Source organism: Bos taurus, chromosome 7 (assembly GCF_002263795.3).
Source record: "Bos taurus isolate L1 Dominette 01449 registration number 42190680 breed Hereford chromosome 7, ARS-UCD2.0, whole genome shotgun sequence".
Lineage (NCBI taxonomy): Eukaryota > Metazoa > Chordata > Mammalia > Artiodactyla > Bovidae > Bos > Bos taurus.
In genome coordinates this window covers 34248525-34270085 of record NC_037334.1, presented here as the reverse complement: position 1 = coordinate 34270085, position 21561 = coordinate 34248525, and the positions used below count along the sequence as shown (strand labels likewise).

The 21561-nt window shown below is 41.2% G+C and overlaps 1 protein-coding gene across 2 annotated transcripts in view; it reads left to right on the top strand.

Moving 5' to 3' along the window:
* Positions 1-3340: 3340 nt before the first annotated feature.
* LOC540403 (protein FAM170A) overlaps positions 3341-21561 on the top strand; it is a 32137-nt gene continuing 13916 nt past the window's right edge. For both annotated transcript variants that reach the window (XM_059888701.1, XM_059888700.1), the window contains exons 1-5: positions 3341-5891; positions 13362-13520; positions 15831-17758; positions 17901-18072; positions 19431-19577. The gene's annotated coding sequence lies outside the window, so the exon portion shown is untranslated. The remainder of the gene's footprint in view (positions 5892-13361; positions 13521-15830; positions 17759-17900; positions 18073-19430; positions 19578-21561) is intronic.

The window sequence follows — 21561 nt, the reverse complement described above, 5'->3', positions numbered from 1 at the left end:
CAATCTCTCAATTCATCCCATCTCACCCACTTTCCCCATTTGGTGTCCATATGTTTGTTCTCTACATCTTTCTATTTCTGTTTTGCAAATAAGATAATCTATACCATGTTTATAGATTCCACATATATGCATTAATATATGATATTTGTTTTTCTCTTTCTGACTTACTTCACTGTGTATGACAGTCTCTAGATCCATTCACATCTTTACAAATGACACAAATTTTTCCTTTTTTTGACTGAGTAATATTCCATTGTGTATATGTACCACATTTTCATTATCTGTCAACGGGTATTTAGGTTGCTTCCATGTCCTGGCTATTGTAAATAGTGCTGCAATGAACATTGGGGTGCATGTGTCTTTTTTTTTTAATTAATTTATTTTAATTGAAGGCTAAGGCTATTTACTTTACAATATTGTGGTGGTTTTTGCCATACATTGACATGAATAAGCCATGGATGTACATGTGTCCCCCATCCCAAACCTCCCTCCCACCTCCCCCCATCCAATCCCACAGGGTTGTCCCAGTGCACCAGCTGTGAGTGCCCTGTTTCACACATCGAACTTGGACTGATGATCTGTTTCACATATGGTAATATACATGTTTCAGTGCCTTTCTCTCAAATCATCCCACCCTTACCTTCTCCCACAGAGTCCAAAAGTCTTTGTATCTATGTCTCTTTTGCTGTCTTGCATATAGGGTCATCATTACCATCTTTAGACATTCCATACATATGCATTTATATACTGTATTGGTGTTTTTCTTTCTGACTTACTTCACTCGGTATAATAGGCTCCAGTTTCATCCACCTCATTAGTGTGTTAGTCGCTCAGTTGTGTCTGACTCTTTGTGACCCTATGTACCATAGCCCTCCAGGCTCCTCTGTCTACGGGATTTTCCAGGCAAGAATACTGGAGTGGGTTGCCATTTCCTTCTCCAGGGGATCTTCCCAACCCAGGAATCGAACCCAGGTCTCCTGCATTGCAGGCAGATTCTTTACTCTCTGAGGCACTGGGGAAGCCCTCCACCTCATTAGAACTGATTCAAATGTGTTCTTTTTAATAGCTGAGTAATATTCCATTTTCTATATGTACCACAGCTTTTTTATCCATTCTTCTGCTGATGGACGTCTATGTGGCTTCCATGTCCTAGCTATTGTAAACAGTGCTGTGATGAACACTGGAGTGCATGTGTCTTTTTGCATTATGGTTTTCTCTTGGTATATGCCCAGTAGTGGGATTGCTGGGTCATATGGTAGTTCTGCTCTTAGTTTTTTAAGGAACCTCCATGCTATTCTCCATAGTGGCTGTATCAATTTACATCCTCACCAATAGTGCAGGAGGGTTCCCTTTCCTCCACATTTATTGGTAGATTTGCTTGTAGATAGCCTGTGTGAAGTGATACCTCACTGTAGTTTCGATTTGCATTTCTCTAATAATGAGTGATGTTGAGCATCTTTTCATGTGTTTGTTGGCCTCTTTCTGTCTTCTTTGGAAAAATTTCTGTTTGGGTCTTCTACCCACTTTTTGATTGGGTGTTTTTTTGTTTTTTTTCTTCTGCTTTTTTTTATTGAGCTGAGTGAGCTGTTTGTATATTTTGGAGACTAATCCTTTGTCATTTGCTTCATTTGGAAATATTTTCTCCTATTCCAAGGGTTGTCTTTTCTTCTGTTTTTGGTTTCCTTTGCTGTGCAAGAGCGTTTAAGTTTAATAGGGAGTATATTTTTTAAGTCATGAGGTAAATTCTGTTTGTCTGTTATCTCAGTGATAAGTGCTCCTGTTTTTGCTGGGTTGGCTTTATTGAGCTAAGGCTGAACTGTGATACTCTCCACTCAGCCATCGTATTGCCTTCCTGGAGCCTCAATTACTACGTCACCCTTGGTTGGAACTCTGGATTCAGAGGAGGAGAATCTGAAAGATGAAAACAGGGGCTTCTTAATTATGGAATTATGCTCTTTCCTTGAGCAAATAGAGAAAAACATGAGTTTATATTTACGTGGATCATTTTTAACTCATATTTTTTTGGAGGGATATTAAATTGATGCTCACCAAACACAGAAGTGCTAGGCTTCAACTGTGTGCCTTTAGTATAGCTGGCTGACACGCAGTGCCCAGCAGCATTCCAGAGAACAAACCAGCATGATGGTTGCCCAGGGAGGTGAGGAGTTTTACTTTTGGCTTAGCTCTAATTGCCAAAGATTTCACTTTAGAAATCTGGTCCCCCAAAGGGCTGGAGATGGATAGGTGCTTCTGGCTCCAGGATATTCTCAACGGTTTTGAGCTCCCTTATGAATTGTTTGCATGACTGTAAGAATGAGGCTTCAAGAACTTCCTAGCCAAGAGCAGTAACTCTTTGCTGGGTGGAGGTTGATAGTGTTGGCATGACCGAGTGAATGAGTGACAGATACATGACCTCCTCAAAGCTTCTAGGAGCCTTTCATCATGGAGAGTGCTCTTACCCTAGAGAAATGGGGACCATTAAATCAGAAGGAATTGTAGCATCCTGGCCCAGCATCCAGTAAGAGGTGCTAAGAGCAGCACAGCCACCCAGCCTCTGGGTCCTGGTTGCCTGGAGCTTTTGATTAACTTTGAAAAATGACCAAACAAAATCACACACACACAAATGAGCTCATGCCAAATGAATGGCAGACCCAGAATCATGCTAGCAGATATGATGGAAATGAGTTTTATTAAATATGTAATTTTGAACTATCTGAGTTCAGCTAGTTACACCAGAACTATGTGATGAATCAAGAGATTATGAGTATGAATAATGCCTTGGCATGCATTTGCCTTATTTCTGAGTTAAGTTCCATGTTTATATGATAATCATTGATCTTCTCTAGCTACCATGCAGGTTCAGTCCCTGGGTCTGGAAGATCCATTGGAGGAGGAAATGGCAACCCACTCTAGTATTCTTACATAGGGAATCCTATGGACAGAGGAGCCTAGTGGGCTACAGTCCATAGGGCCACAAAGAGTCAGATACAAACGAAGTGATTTAGCACACATGCATGCATTATCAACAGTTCAGGCAGTCTTCCCAATTATGTTTTTGTTTTCTGTGACCTACTTCTGAAAAAGTGTGGATGTGTTTGATCTAGACTATGGTGATCTAGACCTGCTCTGCCTGGGTTCCTTCCCTGTTGTGTTCTCTATCATGAAGAACTATAGAGGCTGCTGCCGGGCTACCTACAGAGGCTGTGGTTTACCAAAGTCCTGTGTTTGATGGCTTCTCACTGAGTTGAGCCACTGGAGGCCCTGGTGAGAGCCTGGAGGAGGGAGATTGGGAGAAGCCAGGGTAATTTTCCTCCTCCTTCTGCTCTGGGCTGATGCTCTGGCAGCAGGTGAATTTTTCCTGTGGCTCCAGCTCCCACCGTACAGGCTGTCCATGGTTCCAGCTCTCTTGGCTCATGGACTCTCCTAAGTTCCAGCAGTACTACCTCTTCTCTTTGTTCTGCAGCCTAAAGGTGGGATTGGTTTCCTGTTGTTGCTAACACCTGGGTTGGGTCATCATTTCCTGTTCGACTCTCAGCTTTTCAATCACCTGTGTAACCCATTCTGCGCCCTCAATCCCTTCTGTTTATTCAATACTTGCAATGGTACATCATCCACCTCCTCATTTTGTGAAAAGGAATTTGAAGTCCAGAGAGGTTAAAATGTACTTTCTAAGGCTCTCTGGAAGTCAGACTTGTAGCACTTCAGTCACCAACACTGTCGTTAAGAATCCAGAAGTAAGAAAACAGTATAGTTTCCTTAATGTGAGTAGCTATCTGAAAATCCTTGCAGTAAGGTCCAAACATCAGTCCCTCTAAGCAGACATTCATTAAGCCTATTATTTCTGTTTTTGCAAGTAATTATTCAACTTGTTGTCACTAAAATTTTCCTAGGAAACTGGTGCTCATATTTGCCTGGTGACAGCATTGCTCTTAGGCTGTTGTTTCATTGACTGGAGCTCTTGTGGCCTGGAATTGTGGTGAATGGTACAATTGTGGTGAATGGCACAGTTCCCCAGGCACCTAATTCACTGTTAACTGGAGTCTCGCCCAATGTAATCTGGGTTGATCATTTATAGAAGCCAAGAGAACTGAAATCCCCAGAGAACCGAATAAATGAGTGGTTTCATTTTCCTCACCCAGTGAGATGAGACATTGCCAGCAGCAGTCCCAGATTAAGGATGTTAGGACTGAACCCTTCACTGTGGTGGTGGCTGGGCAGGCCCACTACTTCAATCTTTCAAGAAAGAATTGCCTATCTTGAGAGATTCCAAATGTAATGCTTTCAGGATCCGCCTCAACCTTCCATCCAGGGCCACAGTTTCCCCAAGCAATGCCTGAACACAGCAGGAGGCACTTGCACATGGCCATTTCTGTGCAATATAGGAATCATCAGATGGACAGTTTCCACTCTGGAGGGTCCCATTGGCTTTGCTGAGATTTTTGTCAGGCATTTCAATTCAAGGCTTCTCCTATTGAATACTGCCTTCTTCCCTCTTTCTTTTCATAAGAGTGGTCAAATTTTCAAATGAGAAACTCTGAAGGATTTTGTGGCTCAACCCCCACCACCCCCAACACCACTTTTGATCTTCACCCTCCCAATAACCCCAGAGTTGCACTCCTAACTGTGATTCAGTGTCTGTCTCCTGGAGGTCCTAACTGGCTGCACACCTCTTGGTCCCTCCCTATTATTTTTTAATTAAATATAACTGATGTATAATATCATATGTTCTGATCAGATCAGATCAGTCACTCAGTCGTGTCCGACTCTTTGCGACCCCATGAATCTCAGCACGCCAGGCCTCCCTGTCCATCACCAACTCCCAGAGTTCACTCAGACTCACGTCCATTGAGTCAGTGATGCCATCCAGCCATCTCATCCTCTGTCGTCCCCTTCTCCTCCTGCCCCCAATCCCTCCCAGCATCAGAGTCTTTTTCCAGTGAGTCAACTCTTCACATAAGGTGGCCAAAGTACTGGAGTTTCAGCTTCAGCATCATTCCTTCCAAAGAAATCCCAGGGCTGATCTCCTTCAGAATGGACTGGTTGGATTACCTTGCAGTCCAAGGGACTCTCAAGAGTCTTCTCCAACACCACAGTTCAAAAGCATCAATTCTTTGGCGCTCAGCCTTCTTCACAGTCCAACTCTCACATCCATACATGACCACAGGAAAAACCATAGCCTTGACTAGACGAACCTTTGTTGGCAAAGTAATGTCTCTGCTTTTGAATATGCTATCTAGGTTGGTCATAACTTTCCTTCCATAGTGATTTACAATCTGTCCATGGGATTTCCCAGGCAAGAATACTGGAGTGGTTTGCCATTTCCTCCTTCAGGGAATCTTTCTGACCCAGGGCTTGAACCTGAGTCCTGCATTGCAGGCACACTCTTTACCATCTGAGCTACCAGGGAAGTTGAGTTACACTCCGTTTACAGTTATTATGAAATATTGACTATATTCCCTATGTTGTCTCCTTGTCACTTATTTTATATTTTTCATTACATTTAAAAAAATTTATAGTGGAGTGTGGTTGATTTTTGTGTTAGCTTCAGCTGTACAGCAAAGCAATTCAGTTATTCATATACATGTCCCTATTTTTTTTTCAGATTCTTTTCCCATTTAGGTTATTACAGAATATTGAGTTGAATTCCTTGTGTTATACCCTATGTCCTTGTTAACCACCTGTTTTATATATAGTAGTGTGTATGTCAAGCCCCCATTTGTTTATTTAACTTATATTCAGAGTACATCATGTGAAATGCCAGGCTGGATGAAGCACAAACTGGAATCAAGATTGCAGGGAGAAAGATCAATGAGCTCAGATATGCAGATGACACCACCCTTATGACAGAAAGTGAGGAGGAACTAAAGAGCCTCATAATGAAAGTGAAAGAGGTGAGTGAAAAAATTGGCTTAAAATTCAACATTAAAAAAATTAAGATCATGGTATCCAGTCAGTCCCATAACTTCATGGCAAATAGATGGGGAAAAAATGGAAACAGTGACAGACTTTATTTTCTTGGTCTCCAAAATCACTGCAAATGATGACTTCAGTCATGAAATTAAAAGACGCTTGCTCCTTGGAAGAAAAGCTCTGACAAACCTAGACAGCATATTAAAAAGCAGAGACATTACTTTGCCAACAAAGGTCCATCTAGTCAAGGCTATGGTTTTTTCCAGTGGTCATGTATGAATATGAGAGTTGAACCGTAAAGAAAGCTGAGTGCCAAAGAATTAATGCTTTTGAACTGTGGTGTTGGAGAAGACTCTTGAGAGTCTCTTGAACAGCAAGGAGATCAAGCCAGTCAATCCTAAGGGAAATCAGTCCTGAATATTCATTGGAAGGATTGATGCTGAAGCTAGACCTCCAATACTTTGGCTACCTGATGCAAAGAACTGACTCAATGGAAAAGACCCTTATGCTGGGAAAGATTGAAGGCAGGAGGAGAAGGGGACGACAGAGAATGAGATGGTTGGATGGCATCACCGACTCAATGGACATGAGTTTAAGCGAGCTCTGGGAGTTGGTGAAGGAGAGGGAGGCCTGGTATGCTGCAGTCCATGGGGTCGCAAAGAATAGGACATGACTGAGTGACTGAATTGACTGATGTCAACCCCAATCTCCTAATTTCTCTCTCCTCCACCTTTCTTCTTTAGTAACCATACGTTTGTAGAATGGTAATCCCACCTCCAGCATCTCAGCATTGTGCCCATGCTTTAGTAGAATACAGCACTACCAATTGACTCTGTTCTTCTTTCAGGAAATTTTACTGCCTTCATTTCTTAGGCCAGAACTGTGTCCTGTAACTATAGCAAACACAAAGGAGGTGGGGAAATGTTTTTTGTTTTAGCTCAATGTATTATGGTCCCAACAAAACTGAATTCTGCTACTGAGAAAGAAGAAAAGAATAGGTATTTGAGTGGTCCCCAGTCTTCTTGGCACCAGGCTCTGGTTTTGTGGAAGACAGTTTTTCTACAGACTGGGGTTCGGGGATAGCTTTGGGATAATTCAAGTGCATTGCATTTATTGTGCACTTCATTTCGATTATTAAGTCAGCTTCATCTCAATCATCAGGCTTTAGATCCTGGAGGTTGGGAACACCAGCTGTAACCAACAAGTAGTTTTTGCCCCACCTTACCTGGAGAATTCCATGGACAGAGGAGCCTGGCAGGCTACAGTCCTTGGGGTTGCAAAGAGTTGGACATGACTGAACAACTATCACTTACTCACTTATTTTCATTTCTGGAAAACCTTTTTTTTAAAAAAATTGAAACAGTTGATGTATGTAATTATATTAGTTTAGGTTACTACCTAGTAATTTGACACTGTATATATTATAAAATGATCACCATGATAACTCTAGTAACCATCTGTCCATGTATAAACTTGTTAAAATATTACTAATCATATTCCTTATGCTGTTATATTCCCATGGTTTATTTATCATATAACTTGGAGGTTTGTATTTCTTATCTTCTACATCTGCTTCACGTTCCCTCCCCACCCCTGCCTTCTGGCAACCACCTGTTTTCTGTATGTATGATTCTGTTTTCATTTCATGTTTATTTGCTTTTGTTTTTTAAATTCCACATGTAAATGAGATCATGTAGTATTTGTCTTTCTCTAACTTACTTCACTTAGGATAATACCATTTAGGTCCATCCATGCTGTTGCAAATGATAAGATTTGATATTTTTTATCAAATATTCTGAGGAATATTCCATTGTACTTTTGTCATATCCCACATCTTTATCCATTTGTCTGTGTACAGACACTTAGGTGTCTTTTGCATCTTGGCTGTTTAAATAGTGCTGTAATAAGCATTGGAACACATATATCTTTTCAAATTAGTGTTTTGTTTTCTTTGGATATTACTCAGAAGTAGAATTGCTGGAATGTATGGTAGTTCTGTTTTTAATTTCTTTAGGAACCTCCATACTCTTGTCCATAGTCCCACCAATGATGTGTGAGGATTCCCTTTCATATACTTCTTGTTACATGTTTATTGGTTGTCTTTTTTGATGGTAGTCATTCTGACGGGTGTGAGCTGGTATTGCATTGTCATTTTGATTTGCATTTTCCTAATGAAAAGCAGTGTTCAACATCTTTTCATTTGTTTGCTGGCCATCTGTGTGCCTTCTTTGGGAAAATGTCTGTTCAGATCCTCTGCCCATTTTTTGATTGGGTTGTTTGTTTTTTGATGTTGAATTGCATTTGTTCTTTGTATAATATATTTTGAATATTAACCCCTTGTCAGATATATTGTTCTCAAATATATTCTCCTCTCAGATTTTTTTTCTACCTTGAAAAGGAGAGGGAGCCAGAGCAGACAGAATAAGCCTTATCTCTCCTTTCAAACAACACTTAAAAGGGAAATAACCCATTTGCTAGGTAGCATATAACAAGTTCTTTAAGAATTTGCCTTAGCAAGTTACTTTTGAACAAAATGTGGAAAATGAGATTGAGAACTATTTTGAACAACCATCTCAGTGTTTATAACAAAGTCTTAATTTGTCATATTCTTTTTGGAGAAAGCTGTCTTTTCTAATGATGTCACCATTATTTAAAGCACTTTTGAGTTCTGGTCTTACTGATTTTGGAACCACTTCATAAGTTATACAGAAAGTTTGTATCATTCCTTGACAGGGAGATTCCAGTTGATCAAAATACCATTTACCGTATTTTCCTGATCTGGCTCTAAATGTCTGTCTATTCTCCAAATCTACTTATAATATGATGAAAATTTGTCATCACTGAGTCTGTGTCATAAACTAAAGGAAATTTTAAGAGCTGTTCAAAAATATTTTGAGTAAAGGCAGTATTGTTGGAGTAAAGTCATAGACTCCTGAGGTGTCTAGTTGGAAAAGGTGCATATACCCTTTATTTTGTCAGATATTGAATCACCTACTCTAAGAACAGTTTAAAAACATATTCAGATAATCTTCTCTATTCAAATCTAAGAATTTTTTAATTAAAATTTTTTATTGAATGAAAAATTCTATAAATTCTACAATGCTTTACAGTTTTCAGAAGTTTCACACACACAATTTCATATAATCCCATAATATGATAACCCCATTTTTAATCCCCTATGCCTATAAGTAATGCCCCCTCCCTCCTCTCTCCCCACTGGCAACCACCAGTGTATTCTCAGTTTCTGCTAGTCTGTCTCCTTTTTGTTTTTATTCACTGGTTTGTTGAATGTTTTAAATTCCACACATGAATGTGGAAACTTTTACTTAACTTTGTCCCATTAATATTTCTCATTTTTTAATGAAACACCTAATATCCTATAAAACATTAGTTTGGGAGATATGCCATTTTTAGAATTTGATGAAATTAGGAAATTTTATACAGTTAAACATGCCCATTCCCAGCTCTTAAAAATATCCCAAAGAGTAAAGCAGTTATCCTCCAATTAAAAATAAATGTAAATAAAATGTAAATATGAATAAACTTTATAAATAAAATGTAAATAAAATTCCAAAGAAGTTAAGTTAATTCTAATACTAGACATCAGAATCTGGCAAGGATGGAATGAAAGAACTTGGCAAGATGTTATGCAATAGTAATTACAAGATTTTTTTCCATGCTAAGCACAGATCATTTTCAGAAGAGGCTGAGAAGTATTGGTTTTGAATTTCAATAAAAATTAAAGAAAATGTAATTAAAGTATACTCAAAATTTATTTTGAATAATGTCTCTAGGGATATTATATAAATGTAGTATTTGATCCATTGCTTCAAGATAATGTTTATTGCTGCTGTGAAAAGAGAGGAATTTACCATAATAATATCAGTGTCATTTTACATTGAATACAGCTAATATCAAATTGGCTATTACCAGAGTCAGATGAGCATCCCAGGAGCAGATGTAATGGAAACTTAAAGAAATGAAGGTAGCTAGCCCTGCTGCTGGACTTTCTGTACAGTGTCATGCTCCTTGGAATCCCCCCTGTCCTGCCACTTCCCCTCTCCCCCACAAACCCCACCATGCCCTGTCTGTGTGGATTGATATATTGTCCAAAGCTTAACTTTTATCATGGATACCACCTCCTCTGTGAAGTCTTTTCTGATCTTCTCCAGTGGCCTGTTCTGTCTCTCTGCCTCTAGACCCACAGCACTGGGGAGTTAATGCATTTGTCTTATGGCATTTCATTCTGCATTGGTTGTGGTATATGTGATCTTGTCAAGACCCTTTCATGCAACCCACATGCCACCTTGAAATCCTTGTTTGCATCTCTTGTATTTACCCAACACATAGCTAGTGTCCAAGTTTTATGAATTGAATTGTGGAAAAAAAAAATCCCCCGAAATACCCAGCTACTTCCTGTAAGTACTCTCATACTGAGAGAAACTGGTAAAAACAAAATGGGCACCTGAGGACAGTCCCCTCAATGTTTGGTGTTGGTATTAGCATTAATGGTCTTTCCAGGACACCAGTATGTACCTAAGGAGGAACTTAAAGTCTATTATTTCATCATTGTGTCTCTAAGGGACAATGCTAATTTAACCAGGAGGAGAAGGGGATGACAGAGGATGAGATGGTTGGATGGCATCACTGACTCGACGGACATGGGTTTGGGTGAACTCCGGGAGTTGGTGATGGACAGGGAGGCCTGGCATGCTGTGGTTCATGGGGTCACAAAGAGTCGGACACGACTGAGCAATTGAACTGAACTGAATTTAACCAGGAGAGTATTTCTCAGTATTTCTAATGCATGGGCTGTTTTTTTTTAGTGTGTTATTATCTTAAGTTATGTAAATTATTGGCAACTGTCTGGATTAAATAAATAAACAAAAACAAAGGATGCTATGAAAAGGTCCATTACCTCTTGACTTTGAGCAATTGCCTAATTACCTCAAGTTCAAAGCTTATCCATGGAATTCCTTGTAATAATGACTTACATTTGTCTAGTGATGGGAGATTTACAAGGTGCTTTCATCTGTGGCATTCATTCAATCAATCAACTTGTCAATTAAATTAATCCTTCAACAGACATTTCTTTACAGCCTATTACATACCAAACATTGGCAAGCATGGTCTGAGGAATCCTAAAGTAAATAAGACAAAAGTGCTGCCTTTGTAAAAGTCTTCAGTCCGGTGAGGGTTGACAAATACAAGCAAGCAGATGACTGAAACGCTGTGATTGAAGCTTGTAAACACCTTAGTGGGGGCAAAGGTGGGGATTGGGCGTTTCTCACTAAAGTGAAGTGAAAGTCGCAATCATGTCTGACTCTTTGCAACCCCATGGACTATACAGTCCATGAAATTTTCTAGTCCAGAATACTGGAGTGGGTAGCCTTTTCCCTTCTCCAGGGGATCGTCCCAACTCAGGGATCAAACCCAGGTCTCCCACATTGCAGGCGAATTGTTTACCAGCTGAACCGCAAGGGAAGCCAAAGAATACTGGAGTGGGTAGCCTACCCCTTCTCCAGCAGATCTTCCTGACCCAGGAATCAAACTAGGATCTCCTGCATTGTAGGTGGATTCTTTGCCCACTGAACTATTGGGGAAGCTCCTAGGGGAAGTGGACAGGAGAGCATCCATAGCAGAGGGGTCACTGAGTGAAGTCTTATGTGATTCTTACTAGTGAGAACCTGGCTTAGGTGTGAAGCATCTTCTCTGAGGTGACCCTGTTCTTAAGACTTGAGAAGTGACTTGTCCCACTGCACAGCATAGCTCTCCTGTACCCCATGTGATTTCTGGGGTGTGACTCTCCTGTTCTAGTAGTGATGAGAAAGGGAAGGTAAAGTCGGAGAGCCTGAAAATGAGGATTAAGTTTATGCAAAATGATCTTGGTTCCCAGAGTAACAAGAAAAATAGCTTGATTGAAAATGTTATTCATCCATAAAGAAAAGAGAGAAAGCCAAACCCAAAGGCAGGGTTTAGAGCTGGAAACAATGGCTTTGCTAAGATTTACAAGCCTCTGGGATTTCTCAGTTGCATAGGGTATAAAGGAAAGTTATTTGAAAAATATTCAAATTATTTGGACATTATTTTCCCTAGGCAATATGGAAACTCACTTTTTGGTCGTTGGGTCTCTATTAACATAAAACTGTGGAGGAAATGAGGTTTAAAAGGATGACCTACTTCTTCTGCTGTCACCACCCACAGACTCCAGTTTAATTTCTGTTCACTAGAGGGCCCTAGTGTTTTTTCATGGGACGGATGCTTCTCTCTGGTCACACTTTTGGTGTGTGCGGCCACATTCCACTAGGTTGGTGGCACACTGATTGGTGAGGTGCCTTAAGAAGGCACCCACAGTCATTTAAGATAACCTGGCAAGAACAACTTAGTATTGGCACATATTTTTTTTTTCTCTCTAAAAGGAAGCTTAATATTGGATGTTAGAATGTAACATCATACAAAGATTTCTAATATGAGCTAAGACTGCCTGGATAGTATGATGGAAGGGGATTTGGTCTTTTTCTTTGCCTTCGTACTTCATGTCATCACCTACGCATTAGGAGCTGGAGTGATGCATTTTATAAACTATTAAATTGTAAATCACAGTTAGGAAAGCAGGTATTTTAACATATCTGAAAACAAAGTTCCATTATTCCAATGGGCTAGGTAACCCCATATTTTTACAGTGAGTTACAGATTAGAAAATGTTTCAGATATTCTCTTTTGGCCCTCACAGGAACTCCAAAGGGAGGCATTTGAAATCTGTTTAGCGGCAAGAATTTTTTTTTTTTAACTCATGAGGAAACTGAGACCCATATAGGTTAAGGCTAGGCTCTAGCTGAGGCTTTTTTGGGGGGTATCTTCTGGACTAATGTTGCTTAGTTCTGTCAAAAGATAAACTGAAAGTGAAAGTTGCTCAGTTGTGTCCTACTCTTTGCCACCCCATAGCCTGGCCTACCAGGCTCCTCTGTCCTTGGAATTCTCCAGGCAAGAATACTGGTGTGGGTTGCCATTTCCTTCTCCAGAGGATCTTCTCTAGCTAGGGATCGAGCCCACGTCTCCTGCATTGCAGGCAGATTCTTTACTGTCTAAGCCACCAGGGAAAAATAAATTGAGGCATATTCAAATTTTGAGTTTATTTTAGCAAATTCAATTCGAATCAGGCCAAATGGGAAGTGGTTAGGATGCTCCACATACAGGAGCCAGGAGAAAGACTTTATAGAGAAGATGCAAGGGAAGCAAAGGAAGGGAATTATCTGAGTGGCTGAAGCAGTTGCATTGTTTGGAAAAGCTGAGTTGGTTATTTATGATTGGTCGTCGTTAGGTTTCACTTTCTTAACCTTGAGACATTACAGCCTTAGGTTTTGGTTACTTTATGTAGGGTGCTAATGTGTTAGTCTAATGGTCTCCTTGTTTTAATTGATTTAACTGTTCTTTATATTGCTTCTTTGCAGGGAAATTCTCTCGTGGACACGCACTGTGCCTTTAGCCCTGACCTGCTATTTCTCAAACCTGTGGGATTAGTTGCAAAGGAGCCCGAGTGAGAAAATGGATGATTCTGTACCAGCCTGTCTCACTTATAAGAAAAGTAATACAAGTCATACACCCCTGTGGTATGGTAGTTTGAATTACTTTAATATACAACGAGCAGCACATAATTAAATTCTAAGAATCAAGAATTATATTTCTTGTACTGGGAACTCCTGCATCAGGAGAGCATTCATCTGGATGAATAAAGCCCACTAGGGATGCTCATTACAACACTGTGTGCAGATTAAATTGTGGAGAGATAACAGAAAGAGGTGATGTTACCAGTGTCAGCCCATTTTCTCAGGCCATGCTAGCCTGGAGTTTTAAAAGGGGTTATATCAATGGCAATAACCAGTATTTTAAACTTTTTATCTCTTTGGCTATTACAAACCTCCTCACCCACCCCCAGCGAAGTCCCAGGGGTTTTCTCCTCCTTGTGCCCCAGTTCTTTCCACCTCCTGTGGGTTCCATGATGTGTTTCCTTCCTCCTCTGCTTCAGCCGCCATGTTGGCAGGCTGGCTGCCTTTGGGGGGGCACAGATTTTTCTCTCAGTTGGCAGCCTCCCCTGGTACAATTCTTGCCTCCGCCTCTGAATTCTTTCTTGGAGTTGTAAATGTGAGCCAGGCAGAGGCTGGACATGCAGTCTTCTCCCTTTTGGATCTCAAAGCAGGGCAGGATTGTTAGTACTCCTTGTCTTCATTTTTAGATGGACAACCCTCTTGTTTTAGTCCATGAGGTTAGGTAGGGCATGGACAACTGGGAAACATCAAAACTATATTAAGACTGTCATCTTGTCCTCCCCTTGGTTCCTTATGAAAATACTTACTAGTATTTTCTAGCAGACTAATATCTGTTAGCTGCCAGAGAGGCCCAGAATCTCAGCACAAAATAGAGCTAGACGCAATCTTAGGGGACCCCAAATACCAATATTTGTGTTCAACTAGGGGCTGATTCTTTCCTTTCTATTTTCTGTGCTTTCTTGTATTCTTGGCTTGTTTTTTGGTTAATTGGGGGAGGGGGAACAACCTAGCTATAGAAGTGAAAGTTGCTTTCAAAGGCAAAATGCCTTAGGTCAGATCTGTTTCCCTGGTTGAAGGGAAGGAAACATAGGAAACCCATTGAAATCCAGTTAGTATTTCCAATCAGAAGGGGAATATTCTACCTCCCTCCATGGTAGGTAGCTCTCCATTTGAGCGAACCAAATCAGCTGGAAAGGATTCTCAGTCCTAGGGCTAAGGAGTAAGGCATCTGGAACTCAGTGAGGCTGTACCTTTAAAACAAAACAAATCTAAACTGGAACATAAAATCAGTAAAAATTAACCATGGGAGACAGAGCTTGCTGGATTTGGATTTGTGGGTGGCAAGTATCTGGGTGTAGAGCCCCTGTTTCACTGTCCAGAGTGTGGTGAATAGTCTCTGCTCTGAGCTGGGGTTTTGTTGCAGAGCCATCCTTTCTGTTTACATCCCCAGCATCTTCCTAAACCATTCTGAGCCCACTTTTCCTTATTCTCACTTTATTAAAGCCTCCAAGAGGCTCAGCTGCTGCTGCTGCTGCTAAGACGCTTCAGTCGTGTCCGACTCTGTGCGACCCCATAGACGGCAGCCCACCAGGCTCCCCCGTCCCTGGGATTCTCCAGGCAAGAACACTGGAGTGGGTTGCCATTTCCTTCTCCAATGCATGAAAGTGAAAAGTGAAAGTGAAGTTGCTCAGTCGTGTCCGACTCTTAGCAACCTCACGGACTGCAGCCTACCAGGCTCCTCCGTCCATGGGATTTTCCAAGCAAGAGTACTGGAGTGGGGTGCCATTGACTTTTCAGCAGAGAGACTCAGAGGTCACCTGAAAAATCTGAACTCTGTTTATAGGAAGGTGTTTCTTAACCAAGACTACACTTAAAAGGCAGTATGATGTGGGGAAAAGAGGGTCATCAGGGTATCAGGAGACCTGGAATTTTCATTTCTGTTAACTGTGCACCTGACCAGGGAAGCTCCCTTCTCTGCCTCTTGTCCCTGCTTTCCTCCTCTACCTCTATCGGTCTGTTTCCTCTGTAAACAGGTTTGATCTATGTGATCCCTCCTTCTCGCAAGTTCTGAGTGTACAATTTTGAAAGGTTCCTCCCACCCAAGCAGTTTCTTCATGTCCCAAGGAAGTGTTTTTAGTTATGAGAGATATTTTCGTGTGCATGTATTGAGCACATTTGTAGCAAGTACAAATGACCATTCAAAGTGTTCTTTCCACATGTCATGTAATCCTTAATGTTAATGATGATAACAAACAATTACATAGCACTTGCTCTGTGCCAGACTCTGTTCTAAACAGTTTCTATACATTTGCCCATTTAAATCCTCATCACAAAGTGTGTGCAGTTGATACTATTATGATCTTCATTTTGCAGGTGACCACTGAATCTTAAAGGAGAAACAAACATAGGGCCCAAGGGCCTTGGGCTGATCTCTATATTCATAAACCAGGACAGGACAATCATCTTCTCTTGATCATTGAGGAGGCTGGGGTTCTAACAGACTAAAGTACGCTGCCCACAGTCACAGAGCAAGTAAGTAGCACACTTGGAAATAAAACCTGCATCTAACTCGTTCCAGAGCCCACGTTCTTTCCATTTTGCTGCTTGGCCTCCCAGGGGCATCTTTTGCTTTGTCATAAACCGCAGAGCTGAGCATGGCACTTTTAATGATGGAAAAGTTTGCCAAATGAAAAGCAGATTAGTGAGATATTTGGGATGCTTTGCAGTAAATAAATCTCTTTCAGAATTCTCATCTTCTCCCACTCACATTGCTCAAGCCATAACAGTAACAATTACCTCAGCCTGCTTGAGGCCGTGTGGGAGTGAACTCTCTTAATTTTATTGCTCAGGGAAGGCATTGGGGACCCACAAACCTTTCCCTGAGCTGCCTGAGCCATAGGTCAGAAATTGGATATATCAGAGATTGGCTTTCCCCATCAGAGCCTCCTCTGGCCCCTCCTGTTTTAGCTGTGTCTTGAAGCACCATTACTTGAGGAAAGAAATAGAGCTAAAAGTTGGGCCAACATTAAGAGTATTAGAAATGTCAGTGCCAACCTGTTTTCCTGAATAGATGAGACCTTGAGCCTCATTTGAACACAATTGCCTGAGACTTGAGGAGAGTCTCTTTCTCTCTCTCTCTCTCTCTATACATATATACACACATATATGTAATAGGTAATCTCAGCTACTCTATGAGAATTTAAAAATATCCCTTTGAAACTGAGAGGCCAGAACAGAAATGTAATTATTTCTGTATGATATACAACTGAATTCGAAGCCAAATGCTCACATTTATATTCAAGAGGAATGTGTGTACTCAGGCTGGGTGTTGAGGGTTTGAGGGATGTGAAGACAAGCAAGTCCCTGGCCCCTTCTCTAAGAGCTTGGAATCTATTAAGGGAAGTGGAGCGCAAACTGGAATAATCTGTGCTGCGTGGGGAAACTTAACATTTACTGCCCATCCTCCACAGGCCAGGCATTGTGTCAAGCACTTTATAGAAGAACATGGCAAGATGGGAGTATTATCCCCCTTTCTAGGGGAGGAAAGCAAGGCTTAGGATAAGCTGTCCTGGGTCAGCATTGTAAATATGGCTGGGCTTCAGAATTAGGTGGTTCAGATGACAGACTCTCTCCTATGTTGTACTAATAATATTAATTACATGGGGTTCACTTAATGGTTTAATGTATTAGATATCCTTTATGAGGTTTAAAGATTTATGAAATAGCTCACCAAGGTGCATCATGTTTTGAGATGACAATTTTTGACCTGGGGTATTTTGAGGAATCTTGGGCAAATCAAATAACTTTCAGCTTCCTCAAAGGAATGTATAAAACAGAAAACTTTACCCATTTCTCATGCTTTTATGTTTATTGGATGAGGCTTATGGATGGATGGTCTTTGGGTGGGGGAACGGAAGAGGTCTAGATAACCTATAGAGCTACAATGTCAAAGTGAAAGTCACTCAATTGTGCCTAATAACTCTTTTCGACCCCATGGACTATAGCCCACCAGGCTCCTCTGTCTGTGGAATTCTCCAGACAAGAATACTGGAGTGGGTAACTGCTCCCTTCTCCAGGGGATCTTCCCAACCCAGGGATCGAACCCAGGTCTCCCACATTGCAAGTGGATTCTTTACCATCTGAACCACCAGAGAAGCCCATTTTGTTGTTATTCACTCCATTGTGTCCGACTCTTTGTGACCCCATGGACTGTAGCCCGCCAGGCTCCTCTGTCCATGGGATTTTCCAGGCAAGAATACTGGAGTGGGTTGCCATTTCCTTCTCCAGAAGCCCATTACTTGGTAAGAAATAATGGTTTTAAATTTTGACTTCATTACTTTATAGTGGCTGCATCAGCTCAGTAAAAGTTAACAGAGTTTTTTTTTTGTTTTGTTTTGTTATTGTTTTTTCTTCTTAAAAAATGTTTATGTGGCTGTGCCACAGGTCTAAGCTGCAGCATGCATAATCTAGTTCCCTGACCAGAGATCCAACCCAGGCCCCTTGCACTGGGACCATGGAATCTTAGCCACTGGACCACCAGGGAAGTCCCCAGAGTTAGAAGTTTGATGTGGCTACCAAAAAGCCAGTCTTAACAGAAGTCTCTGTGATGGGTAAGGTAAGAACCCCACTCTACTTTGCCTTGGTCAGACCTTGGTTGGAATACTGTGTTTAGTTCTGTCAAATGAGCATGCATGCTAAGTCACTTGAGTCTTGTCCTACTCTTTATGACCCCATGGACTGTAGGCCACCAGGCTCCGTCTGTCCATGGGATTCTCCAGGCAAGAATACTGGAGTGGGTTTCAGGGATCAAACCTACGTCTCTTCCATCTCCTTCATTGGCAAGCATGTTCTTTACCAGTGGGGCCACCTGGGAAGCCCTCTGAGCAATGTGCATTAAGACCAATATAAAGCAACTAAGACATATTCAGGAGAAAGTTTGGATCTCAATGAGGAAATGAAGTCTGGATGTTTGAGGGAATAGGGCTGTACTGCTGAAGAAAAGGCTTGAAGGTCTAAGATAACAGTCTTTGAATATTAGAGGGACTGCCTTAGAGGAATGTAGTTTTTTTTTTTTGTCCGTGGAAAAAAAGATGCAACTGGAAGCAATAGCCTCTGGAGAAGTAGATTTGTCTTTGCAAGGGAGAATTTTTTCTGTTATATTTGCCTGAATATGTAAGTTTTTTTTAACGAAGTGGTGGATTCCCCGTCGCTGAAGATCCTGGAACATGTGCCCAGTAATTACTTGGTGGAGCCATGGCAGAGGAAATTCAAAGGTATCATGGGTTGGATTTCACAAATATCAGAGTCCTTCCCAACCCTAAGCATCTCAGCACCAATGGACTGAGCACCTTCCAGGCTTCGGCTTCACTTTTGTCACCAGGGTTGGAATATGTTTTGGGGGATGGATAGATGGATGGGTGGCCAGGAATATGAAGAATCTATAATAGCAAAGCAGTACTTGGTTCCCTGTAATTGGGTCTGCCATTTTAAAATTTTGCCTTTTCTATATACTAATTTGCTTGCCTTAAACTGTGGGCACCTGAAGGCCTTTGCTGCAACTATTCAATTTGTGATCCTCAACATAGCACCCCATCCCATGCAATTGGGTTCTTATAAATGTTATTTGACAATGATTTTATCAGGTATCAAGTATTGTAGGGATCTAATAGTAGGAAACTCTAACTTTGCTGTATGTACAAACTCTGCGTTTGTAAAACTTGTGACTGTGTGCTCTCCCTGGGGAAAGACACAGCCTGAATTCTTCCCCAAATTTCAATAAGATGGCAATTTCAGGACATCTAAGAGAGAGAACCAAAGTGATTCACACTTGAAATTAACCTTAAAAATTACCCAGATGCTATTTGTACTGTTCCCAGCTCTGTGTCAGGTAGGGATATTCAGCTGTTTTGAAACTCTAGCTCTTTTTACCCATTTAAGTACTGAAAGCAATTGACAGACATTTTTTGTTTTCAGTCTACAGATGAACTCTTGAAGTGTCAACAGTAAATATTCCAGCAAAAGGAGTAGCGGTTTGATCGACTTCATTGCTTTCTGCAGGTCAGACTCTGTGGGCTCATGGCAACATCTAATCTTCAGTGACCCGAACTGTCACACCTAGGAGTAAGTTACTAATTCTTTTCAGAGCTATAAACAGCAGGGAAATATGATTTATAGGCTAAGAGGCATTTTTAAGCATGGTATCCATGAATGTTTCATATTGCCTCCTTCATTATGGATACTTTGTCCATTCTTTGGAAGAGACTCTGATATCTTGGTCAGATTCTGTTAATCTCATTTACTTCCATGAATTGATGTCAAATGGATTAGATTCATGGAGGAGATTTTCAAAACTCTACCAAATGGATTTAGAGGAAGATGGAGCTCAATTCATATTAATCCTTTGGCCCAGAGGTTTTTCTGGGCACTAGTCATCATCTGAGTTTGCTTTCTAAGGCAGCTTCCTCTGCTTAAAGTTTATGCTGCTGCTAAGTCGCTTCAGTCGTGTCCAACTCTGTGCGATCCCATAGACAGCAGCCCACCAGGCTCCGCCGTCCCTGGGACTCTCCAGGCAAGAACACTGGAGTGGGTTGCCATTTCCTTCTCCAATGCATGAAAGTGAACAGTGAAAGTGAAGTCACTCAGTCGTGTCCCACTCTTAGCGACCCCATGGACTGCAGCCTACAGGGCTCCTCCATCCATGGGATTTTCCAGGCAAGAGTACTGGAGTGGGGTTCATACATAGCAGCTGAGTCTCTGATGGGAAGACATCCTTTACAATTGTGGGTTTTACCCCAATCTCTGGGATTCTTTATAAATAAACTTAGAATGCTCTTCTTATCCCTAGTTATTTGAACTCTCTGAGTCTTAGCTCAGGTTACTGACAGTATTAATTTCCAGTGGATAAATATGTCTTACATCCTTAATACATTGTTTCACACTGGGGCACCATCTCAGAAAGATTTCACCTGTTGCAAATTTATGAGGATGTAGACTATTTCTGTTGGTACCTTTTCACCATCTCTCCAACATCTACCTCTATACCAGAGAGCATTTCTTTTTTTTTCCTCGTCACTATATTTTCAATAACATTTTAAAAATGGCCTAATTCTTAGCCTGTTTTTCCTTAGTCTTTGCTAAAACTGTGACTGACAGTGCTTTAGGTTAAGACACCACTTCTTATGAAATTATTTGTATTTTAATAAAAATCTTTGAAGGGTAAAATACCCAAAGTACTGACTGTCTATGGTTAAATTTTAGGCAGTGCAAAAATAGATTCAGATGGAGATGAAGGGGGTTGGGTGGGTTACACAGGACATGGGATGAACAAGTCTCCCACTTTTGTTCAAATGTATGAACATAACGGATGAACATCTTTCTTAGCATAAAGAGATGGCACTTCTGTGCTCATGTGGGAACAAATAAAAGAGGCTACTGGTCAGGACCTTGTTTGGCCTAGGGAGGAAGAAGATCCACTACTTTGGCAATTTATTTAAACATTTAATTTTTGTGGGGTAGGGGAGCAAATAGGGGAGCTCATACTTGAAGCTGAATCCAGCCTCTGCACCCTGAAAGTGAAAGTTTAGTCCAACTCTTTATGACTCCTTGGGCTGTAGCCCACCAGGCTCCTCTGTGCATGGGATTCTTCAGGCAAGAACACTGGAGTGGGTTGCCATTCCCTTCAGGGGATCTTCCAGACCCAAGGGTCAAACCCAGGTCTCCTGCATTGCAGGCAGATTCTTTACATTCTAAGCCACCAGGGAAGCCCAACTGACATTGAATTAAATCTGAGAGACAGAGTTTTGGATAAAGTAGAAAAGAGCAGCTTTATTGCTTTGCCAAGCAAAGGGGACCACAGTGAACTAATGCTCAAAACTGTGTGTCCCTGACTTGTAGGGTGAAGTGAGGAATTTTCTAGAAATGGCTCAAAGAGGGCATGATCAGCTTGTGGACATTCTTCTTATTGGTTGGGGGGTGAGGTAAGTGGGAGTGAACATCATCAAATTTCTGGTTCCATGTCTGGGGTTTACATGTTTGTGGCCAGCATACCCTTAAATTCTCCCACCTGGTAGAGATTTAAGTATCTGAAAAACAACTCAAAAATACT